The sequence below is a fragment of the Podarcis cretensis genome (assembly GCF_951804945.1).
Source record: "Podarcis cretensis genome assembly, chromosome: Z".
NCBI classification, from domain to species: Eukaryota; Metazoa; Chordata; class Lepidosauria; order Squamata; family Lacertidae; genus Podarcis; species Podarcis cretensis.
The window spans coordinates 44,534,561-44,544,977 of record NC_137184.1 but is presented as its reverse complement, the minus strand read 5'-3'; the positions used below and the strand labels follow the sequence as shown (position 1 = coordinate 44,544,977).

The following is a 10,417-nucleotide window of genomic DNA, read 5'->3' as shown; positions in this document are numbered from 1 at the left end:
CCCAAACAACACTATCTACATGCATTAGAAGTGGGTTTAAGCAGACCATGGGGGATCCCAAGGGTGGCAGTAGGAAAAGAGAACTTGTTAAAAGGTAAAGGTAAAGGGACCCCTGACCATTAGGTCCAGTCGTGGCCGACTCTGGGGCTGCGGTGATCATCTCGCTTTATTGGCTGAGGGAGCCGGCGTACAGCTTCCGGGTTATGTGGCCAGCATGACTAAGCCTCTTCTGGCGAACCAGAGCACTGCACGGAAATGCCGTTTACCTTCCCGCCAGAGTGGTACCTATTTATCTACTTGCACTTTGAAGTGCTTTCGAGCTGCTAGGTTGGCAGGAACAGGGACTGAGCAACGGGAGCTCACCCCATCGCGGGGATTCAAACCGCTGACCTTCTGATCAGCAAGTCCTAGGCTCTGTGGTTTAACCCTCAGCACCACCCATTTGTTAGGGAGTCATTAAAGGGGGGCAGTCTGAAAAATCCCCATTGCAGATGCTCAGCAGGCACAGAACACTGACTTTTGGGGTGATCATGGAAATATATATGGAGGGGAATGGAATGGCGAATTCTGAAAAAGAGCATCGATGAGTTGCATCCTGAGCACGACCACTGCACATTGAAACGTGTTGTCACAGGTACCAAGGCTTTTGCAAAAAACAAACTTGTGGAAGGGCTGGAGCTCTGTTAGCAGAACATCTGGCTTGCACACAGAAGGTCAAGTTTCAGTCCCTGGCAGCATCTCCAGGTAGGGCTGGGCAACACTCCTTGCTTGAAACCCTGGAGAGCTGCTGCCGGTCAGTGTAAATGTTACTGAGCTAGGTGTACCAACGACCCAACTCGGTATAAGGCAGCTTCCTCTGTTCCTATGTAAACTAGATGAGCCTATTCACAGCTGCAGTGCAGAAAGCAGGTCACATATATTCTGGTAGGGATACTTGTGAATTTGTAAGCTGTTGTAACTCACACCAATAATTTCTACCCATTCCATTTTAGACTGCATTGAAAGTTCTCTATTTATTCAGTTAATCTACACTGTACAAGTTTGTCGTGCACTGGCTTCTGAAGCAAGATATGTTAGTAAGCTCACTGATGGCTGTTGCCTAATGATTTTTCATTACAAAATAATAACCACCTCACAAGTGATCTGCGCCGAGTAATATTCTTACTATTTGGGTCTGCAAGTCAGATCTGCAAGATGATGTCAGTCACACTCTGGAGACTTCCGTGCGGCTCCATCCCATTCCCCTTCCAGTTTTCATTCTCACCCACCATTCCATGTTCATAGACCATGCTCATTTCTCACTGGGCTGTTTTCCCACTATAGACTTTTTTTTTTTGCATCCCCCTTTTTTGCTAATTATTTGGAACCTTATTATTGTGGCAGTCTTTTATTTCATTCATTTTTAACTGCTGAGCCTGCCTCTTCTAGCAATTGTTCTATTATATTGGAAAGCTGTTTTGTACTGATTGAGAGAATGGATGGATGGATTAATTTTGACTTTCTCTGAGTCTGCTGGTGCCTCCCTCCACTGTCTGGACAGCACCATTTCAGCTATGTAAGTAACTGCAGTCAGACTTGCATGTTGGAAAGAGAAGGGAACTCATGAGGCAAGAGAGGGAGGATGTTAATGTATGTGCATGCAATAGAGGATGCATTCAGAACCTATTCAGAAAAATAAAAACATAATGTGAATCTTGCTATATCAGACCAAGTATCCATCCACTCCAGTATTCCCATATTGACCAAGAAGATGTTTTCAAGAAGCTCAAGAGCACTATGAATGCAGTAGTACCATCCTGTCTCTCTCCCACCTCCAAATAAAATAATTTTTAATGGATTTTGAATCTTAAAGTTCCATTAACTTACCATGGCAATAGCTGGAAATTGGGCTTCTTCTTCCCCAATGAATTTGTCTTATCTTCTTTAAAGCGCTCCAAACCATAGCTACCAGTACATCTTGTGAATAAGTCATTTATTTAGTTAGACCTAAATCTGCAGCTGATCAGTGTAAATCTTGGAGAAATCTGACTCAAAACAGATTTGGCTGAAATGCATTTGGAATTGCCCAAAGTTTGTTGGATAGAGTTGCTTGGAATTAGAAGTACAGAGGCTGCTGTTACACTCAGGACTTGTTTGCAGGCCTCATGCAGGTACACCACTGTCAGAACAGGATGTTGAACTAGAGTGAGCCTATGACTTGATCCAGCAAGTCTCTTCTTATGTTCTTGGCTCCTGGAGATGTATCTTTACCATACATTAGTTGGTGGGAATATTTACCCTCTTGTGGAAAAAAGTAACCTGTTGATTTCTCTGTACATCATATTGCTGCTAAAGGAAATGAAATTCCTTTTGTATCCCATTGACAATGCTGTCCAGTTGGCAGTATCAGTGCCTGTGGTCTGTTGGATCTCCTATAGTAAACTACCTTATAGAGAGTCATTGGACCCTTGGGCTCAGTATCGCCTATACTGATTGGCAGCAGCTTTCTGAGGTTTCAGACTGGAGTCTCTCCCAGCTCTACCTGGACGGATTGAACATGTGGGATAACCAACATGCTTAAGTCTAATTAATGCATGAAGTGGTTAAAACCATAGAGTAAGCTGACCTGCCAGGCTTAGTAACGTCCATTGCCCTTACCTTGGGAGGAAATAGGTAATCAGGCCTATTGTTATCCTTCAGTTTACCTGAGAAGCTCAGCGTGTGAAGAGGTTTGAGCTGGTTGGTGCAGCTCAGCTCTTATTGCTCCCACAAGCCACTCGAGCTCCAATACCAATAATATAGTAACTTTTGCCACTTTGGAATTAAGTTTTACTGTCTGTGCAGTTTTTCTGAATGCTGTATGGAAAAGCACATGAATCTGACCTTTCTAGAGATTGTAAGCAAACCATTTCTAACTTACCAAATGTATGGTCTTTTTCTATGCTAGGGGAAAATGGAAACTTTTGAAAGAACTTGAAAGGGCATATTATTCCCATGCTTTACTTTGCTGCATACTTTGTGATTTTAAATCTCTGCTGGGCTTCTCTCAGCAAAGAGTACTTGCCCCAACACTTGAATCTCAACATCCAGGAATTCTCCTTTTATACCTATATTTTCCTCACCATGAACAGAACCTGGGACCTTCTGCATGCAGGTGCTCTAACACGGAGTTACAGTCCTTCTGAATCTGGCTCAACTGAATTCTTCTCTCACTTGGTGATTATGCAAAAGTAAATGTTCATGGGAGAGCTCTTCCTTCTTTCCTTCCTGTGATAGCTGATTATCCAAAACCACCTTCACCCATAAACCTTCAGCAGCATGGCTGGAAGCCCCTGTCATCTAATCTGATGGAAGAGAAACTGATGTGATGTTGATATGCTGCCAGTGGGATAGTAGTGCCAATCAAATAGAACAGACTTCCAAATACATCAAATTCCATGCAAAGTGAAGACAATTATGTTCAAAGTGCCCTAATTGTTAAGGACAGATGCTTTGCCACCCAACAAAATATTGTTGTTGTGTGTTCTCCCTGGGGTGGTGGGGAAAAGTTACAGGATCAGAACAACCCAGTTTTGTTTTTCAATTGGTAAGCAAAGCACTGGAAACACAACATTTGTTTGCTTTATTTACAGCTACTGGCCAATCATGCATTTATTTATTTATTGATAGGTAGCTACTGGCTGCCGTTCAGCCACTGAAGTGACACCAACTGGCCATTGTTGGCTATTGGCCAACCCCCTTTTAAAGGAATAGTTGCCCAGCAACTCTAGGGCTACAAGCCTAACCTGACTTACCTGGGAGTACGCTCCATTCAGTTCAGTTGGACTTATTTCTGAGTAGACATGGTTTGGATTGCATTATTGCATGCTCTTCTTTACTCAGTTCAGGCTAGTTCAAGCATATACATTTCCCTCTTCCTGACAGGGAACATTGTCAGCTTTCATGGCTAAACCCCGAGAAGAAAAGAAAATGTGTATAGCAAGAATGGGCTGAGGACATCCATTCATCTCCTGTGCCTATTCTGTTTATGAACAAGCAAATGCTCTCACACAAGCCAGTGGTATCCCTATTGTGAAACTGACTGGGTGCCAATAATATTTATGATTTGCATAGAGCTTTCATCTCAAAAAGCATATTACAAATATAAATGAGGCCTCACAACACTCTCTTTCAAGCATTTGAGCATTATTATCCTTGTTTTTCAGATAGGAAAATCGATGTCGGATGTTTCTGCCGGCTTCCTCAAAGCTACAGAGAGAAAGAATATGTGTCAGAGACAGGATTAGAAGAGAGCAGAGATGGATATTCACAACAAAGTTTGCAGCTATTAAATTTAATGGATTTTGAAGGCAAAAAGAAAAAATCCATGCGCAAAGTCCTGTTTGATTTTCTGAGTCTTGAAGGTGAAGGTTGAATGAGGATTTCCCAAACACAAGGGCAGAAGAAGCTGCAAATTCTACAGGAATAGCCTTGAATGGTTGGAATGAAATCATCCACCATATGCTGAGTAATTAACACTATACATGTCAATCAACTCTCCATGTCAGTGACTTTCTTACAAAACAACCATTATTGGAAATACATCAATTTGTTTATTTTGCTTCCAACAAAGATATTTCAAAGTTTGGAGAATACAAGGAACATAGGAAGGTGCCCTATACTGAGTCAGACTATTGGACCTTCAATCTCAGGAGTGACTACATTTACTGGCAGCAGCTCTCCAGGGTTTCAGATTGGGGTCTCTTGCAGCTCTACTAGGAGGTGGCAAGGATAGAATGTGGGACATTCTGGCTGCAAATCAAATGTTTGCACTACTGAACTACAGCCCTTCCCTGAAGCTGAAAAAGAAAGGTTTGCTTGAAGGCTCAAAAAATATACACAGTGCTGACTACCGTTCAATGGGCAGTCTGGGTATGCTTAAGGACTTGATTATGTTTGGCAGGAGTTTTTAATCTAAGGAAAAGAAAAGCAGACCCAACCCAATATCCATGCCATCTCCTTTTAGTGCCTTTCTGTTGGGTGGGTGTGGGGTGTGGAGGTACTGAGAATGTTTTCACCCAAATATCTTCCTTGATAGAGATCACATGTATGATTCCTTGTGCCAGAGCTTTCCCAGTGGTGATGGGACATGGAATTTCATTTCATTTTATTTAGCAAAGAAGTGCATGGAGAAAGGCAAAATCTGAAGGGTAATTATGTTCCTAACCACACATTAATCTAGGAGGTACAGATCAGGTGAGTTCATATCAGAATTCATGAAGATCTAATTTCTCAAGTATTCCTAGGGATACTTCTTAAATTCTTATCTGAAATGCTCCCTGGATTTTGGAGCTCTGAATTATCCATTCTTGCTTTCAAAGCAGAGGACTCAAAATTCCTCTGTTGCATGATGATGATGATGATGATGATGATGATATAAGAACACAAGAAGAGCTTACTTGGTCAGGACAGTGACTCATCTAATTCAGCATCCTTTTCTCACCATGGCCAACCAGCTTTTTGTGAGAAACTTACAAGTAGGATTTAAACCCTCTCCCCTTCTGCTGAGCACCCTTGCAATTTCTAGCAACTGGCAGTTTCTGCAACCACACTACTGCAATTTCTAGCATTACTGCCTCCAGCCATCGAGGCAGAGCATGGTCACCATGTATTGGTCTAAAATTTTAAAGCTATACAAGGTACTGGCCATTACTATAGAATATGTGCTGTATGAAGAAGAGTTTAATGATGATTTCCCAGTGTTGTCCAGAGTGCCCTATGCACAATTCAGCTCAGGCTTCCGTTCCTTCAGTTCATTTCTGTCTTCATTTCCCCTCTACTTCAATGTACCCATTGGTATAAAGCACTGCAGAAAAGCAGTCTGGGGGCAGGGGGTACATAAAATTGCCACAATGGTATTTTGTTATGGTGCTTTAGTAACAAACATCTGCAAACATAAGCTGTTGCCGAAGGATCCTTCATTCTGCTGCTGCTGGTCCTATTGGGTTTGCCATTTGGCTGGAGCAGGGAGGGCTGCTGCTTGTGGGAAGAAGGTCCCCTGTTAAAACTGGAGAATTAGTCGTGCAATAATAGCAAACATTTATTCAAGCGTCTGGAGGACTAATGCCATTTTGTTTTATTGCTTACTTCAATTTATGGGCCACTTTTTAATTTTATTCTTCCTCAAATGGCTTATAATCAGTGTTAAAACATACTGTATTATGTTTTATGGCATCCTGATATCAGGCTGTAGGAAGGGAGATTTCTGTACAAACAGTGGGGTTCTATAGATATTATTTGGTCTTTGCTTGTGACCTAGCAAATCCTAAAAGTATTTTCCTTCCACCCAAAAATGTGCAATAGCCTAGTGTATGTTTTAGGTTTAAATATGGGGAAATACATTTGAACTCTGAGTTGTCTAAACATGTAGGCATATTCCCTTCCTTCCCTCTTTTTCACCCAATTATTATTGGGTAGAATCGACTTCAAAAAAACTAATCCCTTGAAACCTTGTGTTTGCTGTTCAATAACAAAGGGTATCATGCTATGATGGGCTTGCAGAATTCTTGCCGTTCTGCCAAGGAGCAGGGAGATAGGCTTCATGCAGGTTTTTTCCATTGAGTTATCTGCAAAATCTGTCAGGGAGCCCTATGTTTTGCTTATCTACACAGTAAGAAGTGTTTATACACCTGTGGTGCCTGCTCATACAGGTCTGAATGCGAAAGAGACTAGATAAGCAATGCCAAGTCAAGGGACATTAAAGACCTTTGCTGAGCCATATGCTGGTTCCCTCGTCTTGAATTCACAAGGCATAAAACCATTGCATCAAACAATAAATGAGAACACTTGGAATTCAGGCTGTCAAGTACTGAGTATTGCCTGGACTGAGCAGTGCAGCTATGTTTTATCTTCAACATAAGATTCTTAAATAAGCAAGAAATTTGAGATACTAAAATCTGTGAAGAAATTTGAATCAGAATATAAGCATAACAAAGAGGTCCTGGGACCCCGCTTCCCCAAGTCACTACTTCCACTGCTAGCGCCATCAATAGAAAGATTAGAGTAGGCATAGGCAATTCAGCCCTCCAGATGTTTTGGGACTACAACTCCCATCATCCCTAGCTAACAGGACCAGTGGTCAGGGATGATGGGAATTGTCTCAAAACATCTGGAGGGCCGAGTTTGCCTATGCCTGGACTAGGGTAACCAATTTGAGCTCCTGATAAACCTGGGAGAGATATTTGTTTGCTTTGCAAGCCTGCCTAATTTGCTCTGAAACAGCTGTCCTTTGAAATCAACATTTTTTCCGACCATAAATTTGTGCAGAAAGCCATATATTAGGAGAAAGTGTGCCTGGAAATGCAAGTACCAGGAAGAAGAATAAGCATACAAAATGCATTCCATTAGGGGAAACTGATCACAAAAAATTGGGGGGGGGGTTGCATTAAAAAAAAAAAACCCATACAGCTTTGCATGCAGATTTTGCAAGCTGATGTGGAGATTGGGTGAATTTAAGACTGGGAGAAAAAAGACACCAAGAGACACCAACACAAAGAGATTATTCCATCCCTTCTCCAAGAGCTGAACAGTAAGTACAGTAGAACAGCATATTGAATGCCCTACCTCAAATTATTTGGTCATTCATATTTATTGCTCTCTGCATGTAGGGCAATAAATATTAGAATATCTGCATTACATTCTTTTCTGGAATGATTTTGTTGTTGCTGCACAGATCAATATTTAACTGCTCAGCTTTATAAAAAAAAGAAAAGCAGCAGCAGCAGCTTGGCATTCAGACCATGTTCAATACATACCTCATTAAAACAAAAAGATAAAAACACTTTCCCCAGCTTTGGCAGAGCTGCAGTGGTATTTCCAGCTCATGATATTTTTTGCTACAGACAGTGATGCTAGTGTTAGATGTTCACTTAGGACTGCTAATGTTCCAGCTTAGGGTTGGGGAAATTTAAGGCCTGAAGCCAAATCTAGCCCTTCAAGCCTCTCTTGCTAGTCCTTAGGACTTTCCTCATGCCAAACCTCTCAAATTACCTTGCTTTGAACTCCCCTTGAGGGTTTTTTGCCTTTCTGGAATGTGTCCTCAAACTCTGATAACACCTTTTGCGTACCTGGTGGATTTGTGAAACATTTGTGTGTGATAGGTTCCAGTGGATTGAGTGGATGAGATTGACCCACCAATAGTGGGTCTAATGGTCAAGAAGGCAGATTTTGCATGTGCTGTAGAGGGAAGTCAGGAGCAGGTGGACCTTGTCAACCTAGGAAGATAGCCCATTTGGGAGAAAGAAAACTCTGATCCTAATCCTCTGCTGCCTTGTGGGATATCTTCAGGAGAAGAAAATGCTAAGGAGTAAACCCTACACAAATCCAGAGTAGAGTCCCTAAGACAGTTGGATGGCACACTGTATGCTTCCTTCTGGTACTCCCTGCCATCAAGCCAAGCTGGTGCCAGATGTATTGCTTTGCTTTCCTTTGGATCACCTCAGCGAGGTGGAGATGAGGGTCATGTCCATCTGGGCAGCTTTCAGTCTGATGAGGTCAATTTGGTGTTGGTAACACCGTAGTTTGACTTCCCCCCTGGAGATGCACTCCATTGTCTTTTGTGACCAACAGATGCCAACAAGAAGAGATGGGTGTGCGGGTAGGCGTAGAAAACTAGTCTACTGTACACAGGTAAAATATGCATTTGTTACTCTATCCACTCCTGCCTCTGGACCTACCCAGAACTGGAATGTACCCCCAAGAAGGTATCTCAGAAAGGATTGTGGCCCTTGGATTGAAAAAACATTCCCCAACCCTGTTCTCACTAGTGAATGTCAACAGTTAAAAAAGTAACCCAAGACTTCTTGGATTTTGAGAAAAATCCCATCACAGAGGATGTCCTAGCTGATCAGATTTATGTTTTTTTCCTATGTACACTCACCTGTCAGTATGCTGCCTTGAGCTCAATGGAGTTTATTTCTCAGTAGATATCTAGGATTGCCCTGTTGATGAAACTGAGGGCAAATGAAGGCACAATGAAGGCTAATGAGGCCAACGGCAGTAAAGGCAAAGAAGAAAAATGATGTCAGGAAGTAGCAGCAGTCAGGGAAACAGAAGGGTATCAAAACAACACAGAAACAACCAGAATGTTCAGAAATTTGTTTTGTCAGCAATTAATTCAGATGAATCAGATAACCTAATTGCAAAGAAGATGTTGAAATTAGCAATTATCCAGTGCCTACAATACAATGTTGAGCTCGTTTTGATTGTCATAGTCTCTCCAAAGGAATACTTTAGTGATGGGATCCTCAACCTTTTGGGGTCCAGGGGCTCAACTGGATATCTGAAAAAATATGTGGTTGGCACCAGCAAATACTCATTTCACAGAAGAGAAACAGTAAATGCTCATATCTCCCCCCACCCCCGCCAAAAAGCACCCAGGTAGAACACCTATACACACCCCGACACAAATAGATCATACACAAAATAAAAGCAGGCAACATCACTGAACCAAAAAAGAAAGAAAGAAAGAAAAGCCACAACCCACTAAGGGGCAGGGGGGCCTTCAGGAGAGGTCTACAACATCCACTGTATGCTGATATGCCCTCTCAGGGACCCACAGAGTTGCACCCTAAATCTGCCATTTTCTCCCACACTCCACTTTGAGACATTGACTCAATTCAGACTTTTTGGTTTGAGTTTCAAACCAGCATTCTTCCCCCATCTTATCCTTAACATTTGCTTAGCAGGAACATAGGCATCTCAGTGACTCAGATCACTGGTCCATCTAGGTCAGTATTGTCTACTCTGATGGGCTCACTGAGATTTCCTGCCCTACCTGGGCTTGAGTTTGGGACTCTCCGCATGCAAAGCAGGCCCTTTGCCACAGAGGTATGGTCCTTCAACCTATTCTCACTATTTTGCAATGTTTTGCTTGCTGTTTTGCAACATTTTGATTAGTTCTAATAAAGGCATTGCCTGACCATGGATTTTAAATGGAAGTATTTAACACAACACAACACTTATAGAATTCACTGCCCCATGATATAGTGGTTGCTACCAGGCTTTAACACTTGCTGCATACTAAATACCATGTTCCCCTTGCCCAATCTTTCCTAGAGCAGCTGTTGGTCATGCATTTTACTGTATCTGATCACAGCAAAGTTTGAACTGTATTCTAAGCTGATTTAATTTGCTGGCAGCCATTGCATGCCTTATATCCATTTGTACACCACTTAAAGATTTTTAGATGTCCAACGGCCTATGAATATAGTTAATAAAATAAACAGATGCTATCAACAGCAAAAGAAGGATGGGGAACTTGTGGCCCACCAGATGTGGAGGAGGAGAAGGAGGAAGAGGAGGAGGAAAAAAAGAGGATTGTATTTCTATTCTGCAAGCTCATATAAAATATATATTTATGCAACGTGCAAGATCTCAGCGAAAATGAAAAAGAACACAG

At 42.0% G+C, this 10,417-nt stretch overlaps 1 long non-coding RNA gene across 1 annotated transcript; it reads right to left on the bottom strand.

The window, feature by feature from the left end:
• Positions 1–5,467: 5,467 nt before the first annotated feature.
• On the bottom strand, positions 5,468–9,765 carry LOC307208317. Its single transcript, XR_013835082.1, has 2 exons — positions 8,897–9,765; positions 5,468–6,016 (listed from the first exon to the last, which is right to left on the bottom strand). It is a non-coding gene; the product is annotated as an uncharacterized lncRNA (long non-coding RNA).
• Between the last annotated feature and the right edge of the window lie 652 nt (positions 9,766–10,417).